General features: G+C 31.6%; 1 protein-coding gene across 1 annotated transcript in view; it reads right to left on the bottom strand.

Annotated features, from left to right (window-relative positions):
- The window catches only part of LOC143229339 (heparan sulfate glucosamine 3-O-sulfotransferase 5-like), a 51691-nt gene that overhangs the window by 31933 nt on the left and 1374 nt on the right, over positions 1 to 18384 (bottom strand).

Genomic DNA, 18384 nt, shown 5'->3' with positions numbered 1-18384 from the left:
TTCAGAGTCACCTTGTAATATACTCGTTCTTTAATAAGTCAAATCTAAGTGTGAAGTTTAAGTGACGATTTTAGAACCGTTAATTTTGTACCTCAATATTTTAGATGTGTTTTGTATTTTGAAAACATATTAAAGTAATTTACAGTAGATATTAACCAAGGTCAAACACAAATTAGTATGAATTCATCGTAGCTAATCAACAATAGCACTTCATTATTAATTTTATATTGGTATAAATACGCACCAGATCATCAATGTTTCTTCTTCTTTGTTAACCATACATCAATATAATTTCACTCCCAGTTACCATCCGTTACAATATCTGGATAAGCATATCATTGCATAAAATTTGGCACCATCAGTATAATGGTATATATTTATATAAAATATCAGATGTCACTTTGTTTCTGAGAATACATGAACATAATTTGTTTTTATTTGTTTGTTTGTTTTTTAAGCATAAAGCTACACACTAGGCAATATGTACTTTGCATATCACGGGTATCGAAACACATTTTTATAGCATTATTAACTTCCAGACTTACCGCTGAACCAACTAGAGAACGAAGGCGTCATCATGAGTTCACACTAGATTATCAACCATGGTTTTTCGTTGCTGCAACGCATTTGTACAGCATTAGGATAAAATATCAAACATGGTACTTTACTGTTCAAACCACATAGAAAATTTACTCTAGAATATTCAACTATGGCATTAAAACATGTTTAAGCTATTGCATGTAGACATAATACTGAGTAATTGTTAAAATCATGTACATTACTTAACAATTCAGAATCAGTTAGTGGTCCATTGTCTTAATTGTAGGTAACTCATGATTAGGAGAGCGCTTACATAATTCATTAAATTATCAAACACACATTAAAAAGCTCAAAGGTTTTCTCCATCATGAAGAAATTAATATATAATTAATATATTTAGAGTTTCTAGGATGAAATTTCACTTTAGCTGATAAAAGCCTACAAAATTTGTCAATTTTTAAACCTTTACACATATATTGAACAGACTGTAAGAAAATGAATTGAGGGAAAGCCATGTTTTTATGTTGCACGCACTTGTACTAGAAGAGTGTCTGGTTAATAGCGTGTGTGTTTTTCGTATACCAAAACCACGTCGAGCTATCTGGTGTTTCCACCGAGAGCAATCGAGCTGCTGCTTTTAGCGTTGTAAATCCGAAGACTTACCGCTTTTCCACCAGTGGAGTATCTGGTTAATTAAATATAGGCTTGATATACTAACCACACATCATTTTTCGAACAGTTGTTTCACTATATCGTAAACATAAAAACGAGTTGAAGTTCGCTTGTTTGTAGTTAAGCACAAAGCTACACAATGGGACATGTATGCTCTGCCCACCACGGGTATCGAAGCTCGGTTTCTAGCGTAGTAAGTCCTGGGGGCAATAGAGAAGCTCCTTAGCTTCCAGTCTTATGTGTACGATACTACCACATAGGAAATCCAAACGTGAGGAGCAAGTATAAGCTTGAATGTGTCTTAACAACATGTTTTGTTAATATAGAAAAAAAATTCATACAAAAGTGTAATAAAACATTTTAATCAGCGTATATTAAAAAAGGATGAAGAAATTTATAACATGTTCTATAATGTCAGTACGTAACATCACTCGCACACAATGTACCTGTTAGTCTAGAACGTTACACCTTACCTCATAGTGGTGAATGCTTTGAGTATTATTCATGTTAACAAACGGATACTTAGATAACAATGAAACTAAGAATGCTATAACAGAATCTTTATTCTCTCAACGTTTCGGCTAAGACACATATTTCCTGAAGAATATTTGTAGTCGAAACGTTGAGAAAATAAAGATTCGGTTATATCATTCTTAGTTTTATTGTTACCTTAATGTCTATTTTGTATTTACTAGTTGCGAAAACTACTATGCACCTGTTAGTCAGGGAAACTACACTACACTTGTGTGTTCTTCAAGAAAATATACTCTCTACTTAATTGTCACGAAACTTCCTTATACTTACTTGTCAGAAAAAAATATATTGCGTTTGCTAGTTGAAAAACTACTTTATTTCTATCACTCAAAAAAACTACATTGCGCTTACTAGTCACGAAAACAATACTATGTTTCTACTAGTTAAAAAAATATTGTCGTGCACTTTCCAACACAGGTTCTATCTGCGAATTAATTTTCTTTTTTTAAGGTTCATTTCGCCTACGTAATTGGAAAACATTGTGGTGTTTTGCAAGAACAAACACAATATACCAGGCTTTATAATTCATTGAAAAGTTACGAGCAGATGTAGTCGTGGTTTATGACGATTACGTAGTGTACACGCCGTTGTGATCTAATTAGCTGCATGTTCTACCGACGCACATTAAGATTGCCGTTCTCTGATTGGTGAACTGTCTGACAACCCTCTGGAGTAATCACTATCCCCATGTAATGTTTTCTTGATCAGCTTAACACAGACAGCTAGCGTTTAAAAAACGAGCTTAAGCGATTTGTTGTATTTAACGTTTTATCTTTCAGTTAGTTTCACATATTTACAGACTGGCATAGCTAATCGAGGTTACCTAAATTTTACTTAACTTTAATAACGCAGGCATCTTTTTGGAGATTTCAGGTTTCTGGTGTATTGGGCTTAATGTGTTTAAGTTTCCTTTAAGTTGGATTATTAACGTATTTGGTGTGGAGACTTGATTTGATCTCAACTGGTAATAGTAGAGTAATTTGTTGAAAGTTATTGCATATTTAGTTATAAAATGTTTGGTAAGTGACAATGTACACGTAACTATTAAAATATCTCTTGCTCTACGAAGGCAAAATGATATTGATATATAAATTGAAGTGACTAAAGCTTTTGATTATGACTGACTCTCAGGTTTTTAGTGTAATTCTCACAGCGTTTTAGATAATGCTTTATCTTGAAATAAAAATATTTAAAGAAACAATACATAACACTGAGCCTACATGTCATGTTTTTATCATTAACTTATGAGCTATGCATACATAATTGCGCCTTATATAGAGATGTTTTTTCTCTGTGATATTTGTATGGAAAATTCCACAGCAGGACATGGAAAGTACAAATCAATAATTCTTGCTTCCTCTTACTTCACTAAAAATAAGTTTAACAAGTTCTGATAAGGCAAAAATTCAAAAGTACATGGAAAGTACAAATCAATAATTCTTGCTTCCTCTTACTTCACTAAAAATAAGTTTAACAAGTTCTGATAAGGCAAAAATTCAAATACACCATTGAACTTGTTCTCAGTTGCGTCATAGCTCTTTACACTAAATATGCTAAACATCGCAACCAAAGTTTTATTATGCAGAAAAACTCGTGCTGCAGACCATGAAACGTGATCTGTAGTAGCGGTACATTTATAGCTTGCTAGCTCCAATCAACACTTGCATTTTTGAGCTACCTGTAAGCTTTTCGAAGGAATAAGATTTTAAACATTGTCAATTCTGTATACAAGTTCAACATAATTTAGTATATTTTGTTACTCAGAAATTAGGCCTAAGAGGTAAAAGTTTAAGCACATGTTCTATTGGGTTTTTGTATTTTCAAGGAGGCCATGCTATTGTTTTTTTGTTATTTTTTGACGAAGCAGCAGACTTTTAGAAGTGGTCAGCTGAAATTAGTAACAAATGACTTTTCATCAACGAGTGTGTGGTAAATTACACAAACCATAGCATAAGATTACCAGTAGAACTTATATAATATTCACCGATCAAATAGTACAAAGTCTATTAACATATTTTAATTTCAAATTTCTACTTTACAGCAACAAGTGTCGTGAAAATGCAGCTCAGAGGAAAGGCTACACTAAATATAAACAGCTGAAGATATTCAATAGACTTGCACTGATCACAAGATGCAATAACGGACTATTGTTTAAAGGGTTCCTTATACATTCTTTAGTGAATATCAAACCTACGATATTACTTGAAGGGAACATCTTGTGCTTATGATTCCGTATGTAAGATATGTATTTCTTAATGTTACTTTCATTAACAGTATCAATTAGAATGTTTTCTATATAGCTATTATTATCATTTATAATTCTTTATTATTACATTTTTATTTTGCAATTCTATCTAAGGAATAACCTAAATCTCTAAGGTTGAACCCCCATTGACACAGCGGTATGTCTGCGGACTCACACCGTTAAAAACTGGCTTTCAATACCCGTGATGGGCAGAGCACAGACAACCCATTGTGTAGCTATGTGCTTAATTCTAAATAAACAAAACGAACTCTAAGATGGTGGAAACTCTTAAGATATTATTGGGTTTACGGTGAAAATATCGTCAACAGCGAATGTGCCTATTTGATAAAACAACGTATTCTAATCATTACTTGGTTGATTTTCAGTTTATACTTAATTAGATAGCTCACTTTGATCGGAATTTGATATTAATTAAATTCTTACGATAGTTCGTGACTTGGTCTAAATGTCTGTTTATGAAAAACATGTGTTTTGAAATGCTTAATGGCTTTTTACATATTACTAATAGAATGTCTCTATGATCCATCTATAGGTTTAATATCAGTTCTGAAAGATATTATAAGGATTAAATTACAAAAAGTTGTGACATTAACTTCATTAAGATAAATTTTCAGATTAACTACTTTAGCACCTGGTACCAGTAATATGTTAACAGAAATTCATTAGTAGGTTCCAAACGTTTGAGATATAAATTAAATGTTCATTGTTCCAGTACCTGTGACTGGTGTAATACTTAATAACCAAGTCAATAATTAATGATGAAAATTCAGGGATGTTGTAATCATTATAGGTTATTGCAATTAGTTTCAAGTTTTAGTGTGTTTTTTTATTGCAGAAACCTATTAAATTCTTCCATATTTTCCTATGTTATACCATAAAGCATTACATTTTCTGTTATACCATAATACATTAAATTTCTGCTGTACCATAACACATTACATTTTCTATTTCTTCATATTTATTAGCAACGTGTCGGTGGAGATTACTAACGCGAATTAAAAATAATTTACTATAGGATGTTTTCGACGAAAAGTAAGAACTTACAATTACATAAACTCTCTGTATTAAGAAAATTAAACATTAAAATGCTTTAAAAGATGTATAACAAGAGACTTCCCCATAGAAACCTGGATAGTGAAGATGTAGAAATGGTAAATGTAAAGGATTTTGGTATAGTGTTATAATAAAGAAATAAACACTTTAAGAGGTTCTCTGCACTGCATAGCTTAATGTTTATCATTCATTGCTTGGTAATCATGTGAAATTTTTGTAATTCTAGTAACCATTGTAAAGTGAAGTACGAACTAATCGAGAGTGCATTTGTAATTTTGCTATTAACAAAATGGTTAAGAATAAACCTTTTAAGCTAACTAAGATATTAATCTACTTTCATTGTTTCTTTGTTTCATTTGTAAAACCTTTTAAACAAAATTGTTGAATTCGAAATGTTGTATTTTTAAGACTTAGATTTTGTGTTTTTATTGAGATTACAAAATAACATTTTAAACCGTTTATTTCTTATTATAAAAGTTATTTGATTCATTGTGTTTATTCCCGACTTGGCATGGCCATGTGGTTAAGGCAATCGACTCGTGATCCGGGTTCGAATCCTTGTCATACCAAACATGCTCGCCCTTTCAGCCGTGAGAGCGTTATAATATTACGGTCAATCCCACTATTCGTTGGTACAAGAGTAGCCCAAAAGTTGGGGATTGGTGGTGATGACTAGCTGCCTTCCCTCTAGTCTTACACTGCTAAATTAGGGCTAGTTGACGCAGATAACCCCCTTGTAGCTTTGCGCGAAAATAAAAAACAACGACAAATAACCTTTGGCCTCAAGTTATCAAACATCAAAAACTTATAAGAACGTCTACAAGCACACACTCTATGTACGCGTACAGGAGTTCCAATGCATGAAAACACTATTCAAAAATATTTTACGGAGTTAGGGGAAATCATTCCCCTATAGATCAAACGGTAAGCATAAGGACTAGCAATGCATACATTTGGGATACATTCGTCACGGTCGACATTGTGATACAGCTCAAGTATATATCCTTGCAGTAATAAACCACTTTATTTTCAGTAAAAATGTATTTATATTTTAAACTGATGTTTGTATTTTCTAATGCAATTGATATAATTCAGTCTTTAAAATCCTTCGACAATTTGAAAATTTTAAGAAAACGCTGCAGGTGTTAATGAAACAGGCTTGTGCATGGACAGAAATAAAACAGTAAATGTTGCTCATGTCCAGTATTATCGCATTCATATGAGTGTGTTTTTCTTATAGCAAAGCTACATCGTGCTATATGCTGAGCCCACCGAGGAGAATCGAAACCCCTGACTTTAGCGTTGTACACCGCAGACTTACCACTATACTAACGGGGGGCGTTCATATGAGGAGTCTGGCAAAAAAAAAGTCGACAAATAGGAAGAACAAACTTAAAAACATTCGAATAGAGGCATCAGAAACATGGTCACCTTAAACAAGAGAAGTAATATAGAGGAAAACTATCAGAAACATGGTCACTTTAAACAAGAAAAGTAATATAGAGGAAAACTATCAGAAACATGGTCACTTTAAACAAGAAAAGTAATATAGAGGAAAACTATCAGAAACATGGTCACTTTAAACAAGAAAAGTAATATAGAGGAAAACTATCAGAAACATGGTCACTTTAAACAAGAAAAGTAATATAGAGAAAATCTATCAGAAACATGGTCACTTTAAACAAGAAAAGTAATATAGAGGAAAACTATCAGAAACATGGTCACTTTAAACAAGAAAAGTAATATAGAGAAAATCTATCAGAAACATGGTCACTTTAAACAAGAGAAGTAATATAGAGGAAAACTATCAGAAACATGGTCACCTTAAACAAGAGAAGTAATATAGAGGAAAACTATCAGAAATATGGTCACTTTAAACAAGAAAAGTAATATAGAGAAAATCTATCAGAAACATGGTCACTTTAAACAAGAAAAGTAATATAGAGGAAAACTATCAGAAACATGGTCACCTTAAACAAGAAAAGTAATATAGAGAAAATCTATCAGAAACATGGTCACTTTAAACAAGAAAAGTAATATAGAGGAAAACTATCAGAAACATGGTCACTTTAAACAAGAAAAGTAATATAGAGGAAAACTATCAGAAACATGGTCACTTTAAACAAGAAAAGTAATATAGAGAAAACTATCAGAAACATGGTCACTTTAAACAAGAAAAGTAATATAGAGGAAAACTATCAGAAACATGGTCACTTTAAACAAGAAAAGTAATATAGAGGAAAACTATCAGAAACATGGTCACTTTAAACAAGAAAAGTAATATAGAGAAAATCTATCAGAAACATGGTCACTTTAAACAAGAAAAGTAATATAGAGGAAAACTATCAGAAACATGGTCACTTTAAACAAGAAAAGTAATATAGAGGAAAACTATCAGAAACATGGTCACTTTAAACAAGAAAAGTAATATAGAGGAAAACTATCAGAAACATGGTCACTTTAAACAAGAAAAGTAATATAGAGGAAAACTATCAGAAACATGGTCACTTTAAACAAGAAAAGTAATATAGAGAAAACTATCAGAAACATGGTCACTTTAAACAAGAAAAGTAATATAGAGGAAAACTATCAGAAACATGGTCACTTTAAACAAGAAAAGTAATATAGAGGAAAACTATCAGAAACATGGTCACTTTAAACAAGAAAAGTAATATAGAGGAAAACTATCAGAAACATGGTCACTTTAAACAAGAAAAGTAATATAGAGGAAAACTATCAGAAACATGGTCACTTTAAACAAGAAAAGTAATATAGAGGAAAACTATCAGAAACATGGTCACTTTAAACAAGAAAAGTAATATAGAGGAAAACTATCAGAAACATGGTCACTTTAAACAAGAAAAGTAATATAGAGAAAATCTATCAGAAACATGGTCACTTTAAACAAAGAAAAGTAATATAGAGGAAAACTATCAGAAACATGGTCACTTTAAACAAGAAAAGTAATATAGAGGAAAACTATCAGAAACATGGTCACTTTAAACAAGAAAAGTAATATAGAGGAAAATCTATCAGAAACATGGTCACTTTAAACAAGAAAAGTAATATAGAGGAAAACTATCAGAAACATGGTCACTTTAAACAAGAAAAGTAATATAGAGGAAAACTATCAGAAACATGGTCACTTTAAACAAGAAAAGTAATATAGAGGAAAACTATCAGAAACATGGTCACTTTAAACAAGAAAAGTAATATAGAGGAAAACTATCAGAAACATGGTCACTTTAAACAAGAAAAGTAATATAGAGGAAAACTATCAGAAACATGGTCACTTTAAACAAGAAAAGTAATATAGAGAAAATCTATCAGAAACATGGTCACTTTAAACAAGAAAAGTAATATAGAGGAAAACTATCAGAAACATGGTCACTTTAAACAAGAAAAGTAATATAGAGGAAAACTATCAGAAACATGGTCACTTTAAACAAGAAAAGTAATATAGAGGAAAACTATCAGAAACATGGTCACTTTAAACAAGAAAAGTAATATAGAGGAAAACTATCAGAAACATGGTCACTTTAAACAAGAAAAGTAATATAGAGGAAAACTATCAGAAACATGGTCACTTTAAACAAGAAAAGTAATATAGAGGAAAACTATCAGAAACATGGTCACTTTAAACAAGAAAAGTAATATAGAGGAAAACTATCAGAAACATGGTCACTTTAAACAAGAAAAGTAATATAGAGGAAAACTATCAGAAACATGGTCACTTTAAACAAGAAAAGTAATATAGAGGAAAACTATCAGAAAATGGTCACTTTAAACAAGAAAAGTAATATAGGAAAACTATCAGAAACATGGTCACTTTAAACAAGAAAAGTAATATAGAGGAAAACTATCAGAAACATGGTCACTTTAAACAAGAAAAGTAATATAGAGGAAAACTATCAGAAACATGGTCACTTTAAACAAGAAAAGTAATATAGAGGAAAACTATCAGAAACATGGTCACTTTAAACAAGAAAAGTAATATAGAGGAAAACTATCAGAAACATGGTCACTTTAAACAAGAAAAGTAATATAGAGGAAAACTATCAGAAACATGGTCACTTTAAACAAGAAAAGTAATATAGAGAAAATCTATCAGAAACATGGTCACTTTAAACAAGAAAAGTAATATAGAGGAAAACTATCAGAAACATGGTCACTTTAAACAAGAAAAGTAATATAGAGGAAAACTATCAGAAACATGGTCACTTTAAACAAGAAAAGTAATATAGAGAAAATCTATCAGGAACATGGTCACTTTAAACAAGAAAAGTAATATAGAGGAAAACTATCAGAAACATGGTCACTTGAAACAAGAGAAGTAATATAGAGGAAAACTTTCAGTTAATTGTACCACCCAGCATGGTCAGGTGGTTAAGGCGCTCTGTTGTTAATCTGAAGGTTGCGGGTTCGAATCCCGTTTGCACCAAACATGTTCGCCCTTTCAGGCATGGGGACGTTATACAGTGACGGTCAATCCCATTATTCGTTGGTAAAAGAATAGCCGTGGGTGGTGGCGACTAACTGCCTTCCCTCTAGTCTTACACGGCTAAATTAGGACGGCTAATGCAGATAGCCCTCGCGTAGCTTTGTGCGAAATTAAACAAACTTGCATATATTATTTATTACTTCTACCAACTGCTCATTTCTTTGTAAAATTTATCATAAGTCCTGTATCTCGCACACATTCAATATCTTGTCTTCACGAAACACTAGAATGATTATAAATAACTAAAAGAAAGTTATCACTTTTGAAAGTAATTTTGCAGCTACAATCATGTCGTATTATCTAAGTGTCATGAAGAGTGTTTTATAAAAACTCCTCAAGTTAAGGTAGCGTGCAAATTAAATTTGAATTACACGAAAGCTTTTGTTTACTCTCTTTGTATTCTGATTGTTCCTTATGCCTAACAAATTGATTGAAACTTCAGGCTGAAGAAAAATATTCACAGACCATAACGTAAGACTTACAATGTTTAACATAATAAAGATTAATTATGCAATCGTTTAGTTCACTGTGTAATTAACCGTTTAAATTAAGTTTGTGTTCACATTTTATACTTCATGAAATACAGTTGATTAGGAAGCTGTCCTGTCCCGATCAATGTTAAAGAATTCTGTTAGATTTACAATACGTGCAGGTTCATGAGAATCTTTTCTCTGCTTTATTTGTTTGTTGAACAATAAAAACAAAATGAAGAGGTCATGAAGAGGACAAGCATGGAAACCATGTTCTTCTCACTTTCTACTTGTATTTACAAAGAGGTCTTGATAACCACTGCAATGGAACACGAAAATGTAGAAAGACGTATATTAATTTCTATATGAGTACACGAAGGCCCGGCATGGCCAGGTGGGTTAAGGTGTGCGACTCGAAATCCGAGGGTCACGGGTTCGCATCCCCATCGCACAAAACATGCTTGCCCTTTCAGTCGTGGGGGCGTTATAATGTTACAATCAATCCCACTATTCGTTGGTAAAAGAGTAGTCCAAGAGTTGGCGGTGGGTGGTGATGACTAGCTGCCTTCTCTCTAGTCTCACACTCCAAAATTAGGGACGGCTAGCGCAGATATCCCTCGAGTAGCTTTGAGCGGAATTCAAAAAAAAACTAATAAACTAAGTACACACAAAAAATATTATTATCACTAAGACTTAAATAGCGGATTTGCTAGGTCCAGCTGATCTGTGGAAATTATGTTGCTTTTTCAGTTTCCACAAAAATATCCTTAAAAGATGCCCCCGTTATCATTAAAAATCGGGTTTCGATATCTGTGGTAAGCCAAAGATAGAAAACCTCTTAACTATTTTTACATTTAACAGCAAACAAACAACTTCTACGACTGTAATCCAACACAATAAATAGAGTTTGTGTGTTTTCTACTTAAGCCGGCCGGGCATGACCAGACGGTTAAGGCACTCGACTCGTAATCTAAGACAAAATGTCTGCTAACAGTTTCTCTTTATTTACTATAACCTGAGGGTCGCGGGTTCGAGTGCCCGTCACACTACATATGCTCGCCAATTCAGCTGTGAGGGCGTTATATAGTGACAGTCAATCCCACTATTTGTTGGTAAAAGACTAGACCAAACATTGGCGGTGGGTGGTGGTGACTAGCTGCCTTCCCTCTAGTCTTACACTGCTAAATTAGGGACGGCTAGCGCAGGTAGCCCTCGAGTGGCTTTGCGCGAAATTAAAAAACAAACAAACAAACAATTATTCAAATACTAATAAATTGACTGATACACAAAAATAAAAGACATTTTCTGCCAATTAAATAGTTTCCCATCACGAAACATTTAGAGTACGGTATTCGTTAACTTTAAATGTTTTTACCTTATGTTTTATCATATAATAATATTACTGCAGTTTTAAAACAAACATAATATAATATAAAAAAGATTATCATGAATGAAAGCATCATCTAAAGAAACTATAAAAAATCCTGAGTGTCTGATTTGTTACTCAGTTTTGTTAGCTTCCTATTAGAATTCTTCGCGCCCACTATAAAAAGTTTTGCAGGTCAATTATTGAGAAATAATAAATTACAATTTTAGTGAGCTTACTCAGTATTATTTACTTTATAGTGACGTAGATAATCACTAGAGTTTTCTATTCAATCATGTTTAGCCGTTTATTCTATTTTGTTTAGAGACTGAGAACTATTAATTACTGTTTGACCAACTAGCTTTAGCATGATTGAAGCTTCTCAGGACGTTATTCTTCAAATACTATTTTGAGTAAAGGAATACCATCAGACAAGCTAAACTTTGAATAAATATATTTGTAAGAGATCTCACTGTTTGATATTTCTGGGCTTTCTTTCTACTGTTTTTCACCAGTATGTTTCTTTATCTGAGAGATAATACTGTAAAAATTAATTTATTCAAATAAAATCACAATATCTATGGAATTAGCTAGAATGGTGAAACATACTGAAATATTCTTTTATAAATATTTTACTTACATACACAATAATGTAATTTTTGTACAAAATCATTACTTTTATGGGCAAAAGCAAAAGTTCATCATTTTGTTTCTGTTGACAGACTGGCATGAAATTAATGTTAAGGAATTCAGTTTTTTGAGGCACAGAACAAATAGCACATTGTGCAGCTTTTTTTTGCTTAATAACAAGCAAAGTACAACTCAAAAAATAAAATAAACGAATATATCAGACCTTCATCAACTTGTGCAGAGTGTGTGTTAAAATAGCCTTATATCGTATCAAATGTACAACTTAGAAATAGTTAGAAGAAAGAAAGGAAAGGCTTTGCTTCACACAGCACTTCTATCTGTATTTATTGTTCACGTAGTTATAGTGATAAAGGAAAGTCAAGAGCAGTAACTTCGTTGTTATAATTTATCAGCATATGCTTACCAATCTTTCTCCACCTTGACAGCAAAAAAACACGAAAACCATAAATAAAACGTGTGGAGAAATCACGAATGAACTGGAATACATTGTTGTGAAAACTAACTTCTCATCACAGAAGCAAAACGCTATTTCCATTTAAACTACTTCCTTTTCCAAAAGTAGTTTGTTTGTTTTTTCGGAAATGAAATATGTGTTAAAATAACTATTATGAAACTTTAGAATTTCAAGTAGAATCTTCAATAGTTTCAAAACCTCAATAGGAAATCAATATTCTGTACGAGAACGAGAATTTATGCATATAACACAATAGGAGTATCTGAAAACTCAAGATATATTCATAATGGAAAATCCATTGACTTGCCACGTAACGTGAAAGAATTATGCTTAAGAAACTAGTACAGAGAATATGCGTAGAAACAAACAATATTCAGAATATTATTAAATATTCTTCTATCTCCGGTAAGAAATACCATTTTAAGATAATTATCCATCAGTGATTTGTCACTGAAATTAAATGTAAAAACAGGGGGCTAGGAATAATTAGTGAACGTCCTTGACACTATATCAATTGAAGATTAGTTTCAAACCTAACAGCAGATATAGTTTAAAGTAAAATATATTTGGACAAAAAGAAAATTATATTCTGGCCATTTTTAAAGCCTCATTTTTTTTCAGACGTTTCTCCCGTTTTCAAAACAGTTGATTATCATGAAAATATTCATGGAAACATCATTGTATATACATATGTAGAGAGATATTCAGTTCGTACAGGGAAAACAAGTAAAAAAATAAAAATGAAAGAAATATAGATTTTCAATATTGTATATGAAGTATTAATAAAGCATGCAGTTAGTATAATGTGTCATATATTATGCTCAAGATAATAGTGTTTTGATAATAAATTTAGTTTTTTCAACTTCTCACTTCTTTCTGGAAATGTTAAAAATTGTGACTTGAATTAACATTGTTTTACTCCATACATTTTATTTTCATTTAATAATTGTTATTTCACAATTTAAAGGCATTCCTATAGAAAGAACCCCCATAATAAAATGAAAATATTAAATTATATGCTTATCTCTAAAATTTTCTTTGGTTAGGGGTAATTCATTAATGTAACGTACAGACAAAACTACTGAATTTATTAAAGGCCAGATATAAAAGATGGTATATTATCGCAATACTAGAAGACAATGGAGTACCTCATTACACTACCCCTCTCATAATGATCAAAGAAGTAGCTAACGGATAGCATTTTTCTAAATTTTGTTTTGACTGTTGTGTTCATTCTGTTTCTACTTGAAACCCAGACATTCTTTTGTTGCGTTATTACGAATACGATTATATCGTACACTTTGGAATTTGTTTTTGTAAATATCATCTAGGTTACATTAATATCTCTTTATCCGTTTTATTAAAGAGAGAACAGAGTAAATTCTAAAGTAAAAACATTTCTTCTTCACTGATGTAACCACCAACATCGTTTCGCATAATAAGAGCTTGCTTGTTTCACGAAGTAATGAATTTCTGTAGCTTTAATTAGTTTACTAATTTTCTGCTACTTTGTAACATGCTTAAAGTCAACCAGTTTATTTAACGTTACCCTCACTGAAAACTGATTCACAACCAAACCAGTTTTCTGTTATAACCATATGCATCTTTTAAAAAAAAAACTAAATTTTTTAGTAGCGCAATTGTAGTCGTAGATGTTATCATTTGCTTTTCCATCTATAAGAGTTCATCCTTTGTAAACGATTGACTGTTTTACATTTCAGAAGTTATTTGGATATGAAGTTAAGTAAAGCGTTCCGAAAAGAACCACGTCAAGCAATTTTACCTTTGAAAGGTCGAAGAGTTTTCAGTAAAAGAAATTGAAAAGACCAAATGAAAAAGTTCAGCATTTTTTTGTTAAACTTTTCGTATGTTTCTCGATTATAATTTTTATAATGGAGAAGTTGCTAATTTAAAATTCACTCATAGTCTGTATGGAGCTGAAATTTTGACCAGTCCTTTACTGTAGCTTTCTCTTTAACCGTTTATAGCTTGTAATACTCAACTTAACATTCTTCTTACCTTTCTGTTAAATGTTTTCGGATTACTTTGAAAAATGGAAATATGGCCAAAAATACTGTCAATAGAACTGGTAATTCTAAGTGATGTGAACTTTAAAAGTATTTTTAGTGTAGTGATTAAGGGTTTCTAGTTAGTTTGCTAAGAAGTATTTTGTTTCATTAATACATGCCATATTTTTAAATTATTTTAGTTCTGATTTACATCGTTTAAATGTTTTTTTTAAAGTAGTTCCCTAACACTATTCATTGAGTGTTGTCGATTAGCTTGTTTCCCTTTACGCTACCAGCCCAAAATTAGAGACAACTAGCGTAAATATTCGAAACGAGTGAATAATAACAAAGTACAAACTACAGGACTTACTTAACCCATAACATTAAACTCAGTTTAGGAATGTCTAAACTTATTTTTATTTATTTTTGTCAGGATTGTAATATCCGATTCTACATTACATTTGGCTTTTTTTAATTTTTTTTGTCCTGGCATGACCAGGTGGTTAAGGCCTTCGACTCATAATCCGAGGGTCGCGGGTACCAATCCTCGTCACACCAAATATGCTCGCCCTTTCAGCCGTGGGAGCGTTATAATGTGACGGTCAATCCCACTATTCTTTGGTAAAAGAATAGCCCAAGATTTGGTGGTGGGTGATGACGACTAGCTGCCTTATCTGTAGTCTCACACCGCTAAGTTAGGGAGAGCTAGCGCAGATAGCCCTCGTGTAGCTTTGCGCGAAATTCAAATGCAAAGCAATCTTATGTTTAGCTCTTCTTGGTTACGGCCCCCTGCTGGAGAGCAGTAAGTTTACAGATTTACAATGTTAAGAGGTGGTGTTCGATTCTCCCCGACGGACACAACAGGCAGCTTAATATGGCTTATTTCAACAACAAATTCTTAATTATACCCGTTCTATTGTGTTTAGTATTATCTCGAAGGTTTGTTTGATGATTTTGTCTTCTTTAATTATATGTTCATTTAGTTAAACATTAAACTCTGTTAAAATATTTTTGAAATTCTGCTAACTCTTTTCTCAAAATAAAGACCTATAACGTTTACGTTTTGTTTTTGTTTCAAATACTTTTTATTTACCTGGTTAAGAGAAAGGATTTTTTTATATAGATTGATCGTGCATTTCGCTATTTGAAATCATTAGATTTCATTTTCTAGTGACTTAGCGATAAGGTCTGTTGCTAAATGTTGGGTTTCGATACCCCCAGTGAGTAGAGCACAAATAGCCTATTGTATAACTTTGTACTTAAAGACGCAAATAAACAAACAAAACAAAATTTCTATAGAAAATTTTGGATATCTTGTTATTCTAGAACACTTTCCAAGAGCCGATATGAAACAATAGCGTTTCGACCTATGCATAATAATTGACGACTTTTAATCTAATACGTAAATATGACTTTATTTAGGCTACTATCTGCAGGGGAGGTATACATTTGTCGTAACTACTTTAAATCATAAACAAATAAATTGTAAACTATAAAATATACAAAAGAATGAGAAATATAATTTCATTTTACTGAATAAGTAATGTATAAAAAACCAAATGTAATGTAGAATCGGATATTACAATCCTGACAAAAATAAATAAAAATAAGTTTAGACATTCCTAAACTGAGTTTAATGTTATGGGTTAAGTAAGTCCTGTAGTTTGTACTTTGTTATTATTCACTCGTTTCGAATATTTACGCTAGTTGTCTCTAATTTTGGGCTGGTAGCGTAAAGGGAAACAAGCTAATCGACAACACTCAATGCCAACTTGAATGTTACCATAAACGAGTAGCGGAATACGAACGTTACTCTTATAATACACCCATGGCTGCAAAGTAAGAAGCGCGATTATTATTTTTCTAGCAACAGTTGGACCTTGAAATTACCAACATATACGTTGTATTTTTCTTTCCTAGTTACGTGTTGCATTTTTTCTTTTTTTGCCTAGTTTTCTGTAATTAAATATTGAACAAAATAAGAATATTTTATTATGTGATATTCTATATTCATCAGATATACTAAAATTAACAAGTGTTTCTTTACCATTAGAAACATATTTTGATGCATAGTTTCCGAGCAGTACATCAACTTTTTTATTCGAAAATTCTGAATGATAAGCTGTTAAGCTAAGAAATGACTATTTATAGATACAAGACTAGAATATATAAATAATATTTCGCTGATAGTTCATAAATGGATAGACAAACAACAGATGAGAGCAAAAAGATATATGTAAACTAGTTGTATTTATATAAATATAATAGCACTGTCTGTTGTATGTCCATGTAACTACTTTTCAAGGTGCAGAATGATATTGACAAAAATTAGTATGGAGGCTCATTAGGTTCATGCAAGTGGTATATTCACATTTTATCTTTCGTATTTTGGGTTTTATGAGCGTTTTTACCAATACTTAGTACCCCGTTTGATGAATCTTCACCAATTTGATATGGAGGTTCAATGGTTCCATGGAGAGATATAAAACATTTTCAATTTTGTGTTTTGCAGTTTTTATGTGCGTTTTTTACAATTGTATATAAAGGAAGCAACTCTTCCTGTCCTAAGATAAACTTTGGTTAATCATGAATTTATATAACTTCTGTTCAGTGTACGAGTACTCCAGTGATATCTAATAGTTTATTTAACTTCCGTTCAGTGTACGGGTACTCCATTACTATCTAATAATTTATATAACTTCCATTTAGTAGGTACGGATACACTTGTAGTATCTAATAATTTCTGAGAAAAGGATGATATCGAATACTTGGCGTAGATGTAAGTGTGAAAATATGTTATAATACACGTCCCATTCTTATCTAACTCCAGAAGCTCAAAACATGAAAACAGAGCCACATGTTGCGCGTATAAATATTAACAAGTTAATTGATCTTTTTTATATATTGCACGAAGTGAAGACTTCTATAATTTGATAAAACCGGCGAATGGAACAACGATCATTGAAATTTGTGACAAATAGAAATAATATTTTATACATTAAACTCACTCAATAAATTTTGTAATGTAAATGTCCTTCCTTTCTCTTTATTTACTTATTCTCTGTAGTCATATACAGTACAAGTAAATTTAGTTTCTCTCTTACGTAGTTACAGTTGTTTCACCAACTGAGCAGTGTTTCCCGCCTAATCTTGAAGTTCCAAATTAGAAATTCAAACTAAGTTTTAGATGAATTGATTTAAACAGAGATAGTTAACTTCTGAAGCATATGAATTTCATAAAAAGGAAGAAACGCTCGCCAACTCTCTATTATTCAATAAAAGGTTAATATAATACACATTAAGTAAGGGCTTGAAGGAAAACCGTTTTCCTGCATTTCATAGATGTCAGAAACAGAAGATAATTTCGAAGCTGAGTATTAATTGTTTTTAAATTTCAACAAAGTGTGTCTACGTATTTATATAAAGTAAACACACTTTGTTTCAATGCTCAGTTAGTTTATTTCCATGTGCATTTTTAGTTGAAATGTGTAAGAACAAATATACAGTCAAATATTGGTAACTATGTTAACTTCTGTATCAAATAGTTATAGAAGGTTAAAAATTCAAATGACTTTTCAAACCCGAAAGGAAACAAATGCTTTGGATTCCAGCATTTTGACAAAAAACACACGATATCTTAGATAGTTTCTTAAACAAAGAAAAGCACATGGAATTAAAAGGTAAAGTAATTCACTTTTAAACTTTACCTAAGTATGCCATAAAAATGGTTCTAATAAAGAATTTCTTAACAGTTGAGACTTTTTTAAATCATAAAATTTCATTTAATCAAAAACAAAGTTTTTTCAGGCTTTCATAATTTTATCAAATAATAATCTTCATAACTAAATCAGATAAATTCAGCTCCCCA

This window comes from Tachypleus tridentatus, chromosome 10, assembly GCF_004210375.1.
Source record: "Tachypleus tridentatus isolate NWPU-2018 chromosome 10, ASM421037v1, whole genome shotgun sequence".
NCBI lineage: Eukaryota > Metazoa > Arthropoda > Merostomata > Xiphosura > Limulidae > Tachypleus > Tachypleus tridentatus.
This window is presented reverse-complemented; position numbering and strand designations above follow the sequence as displayed.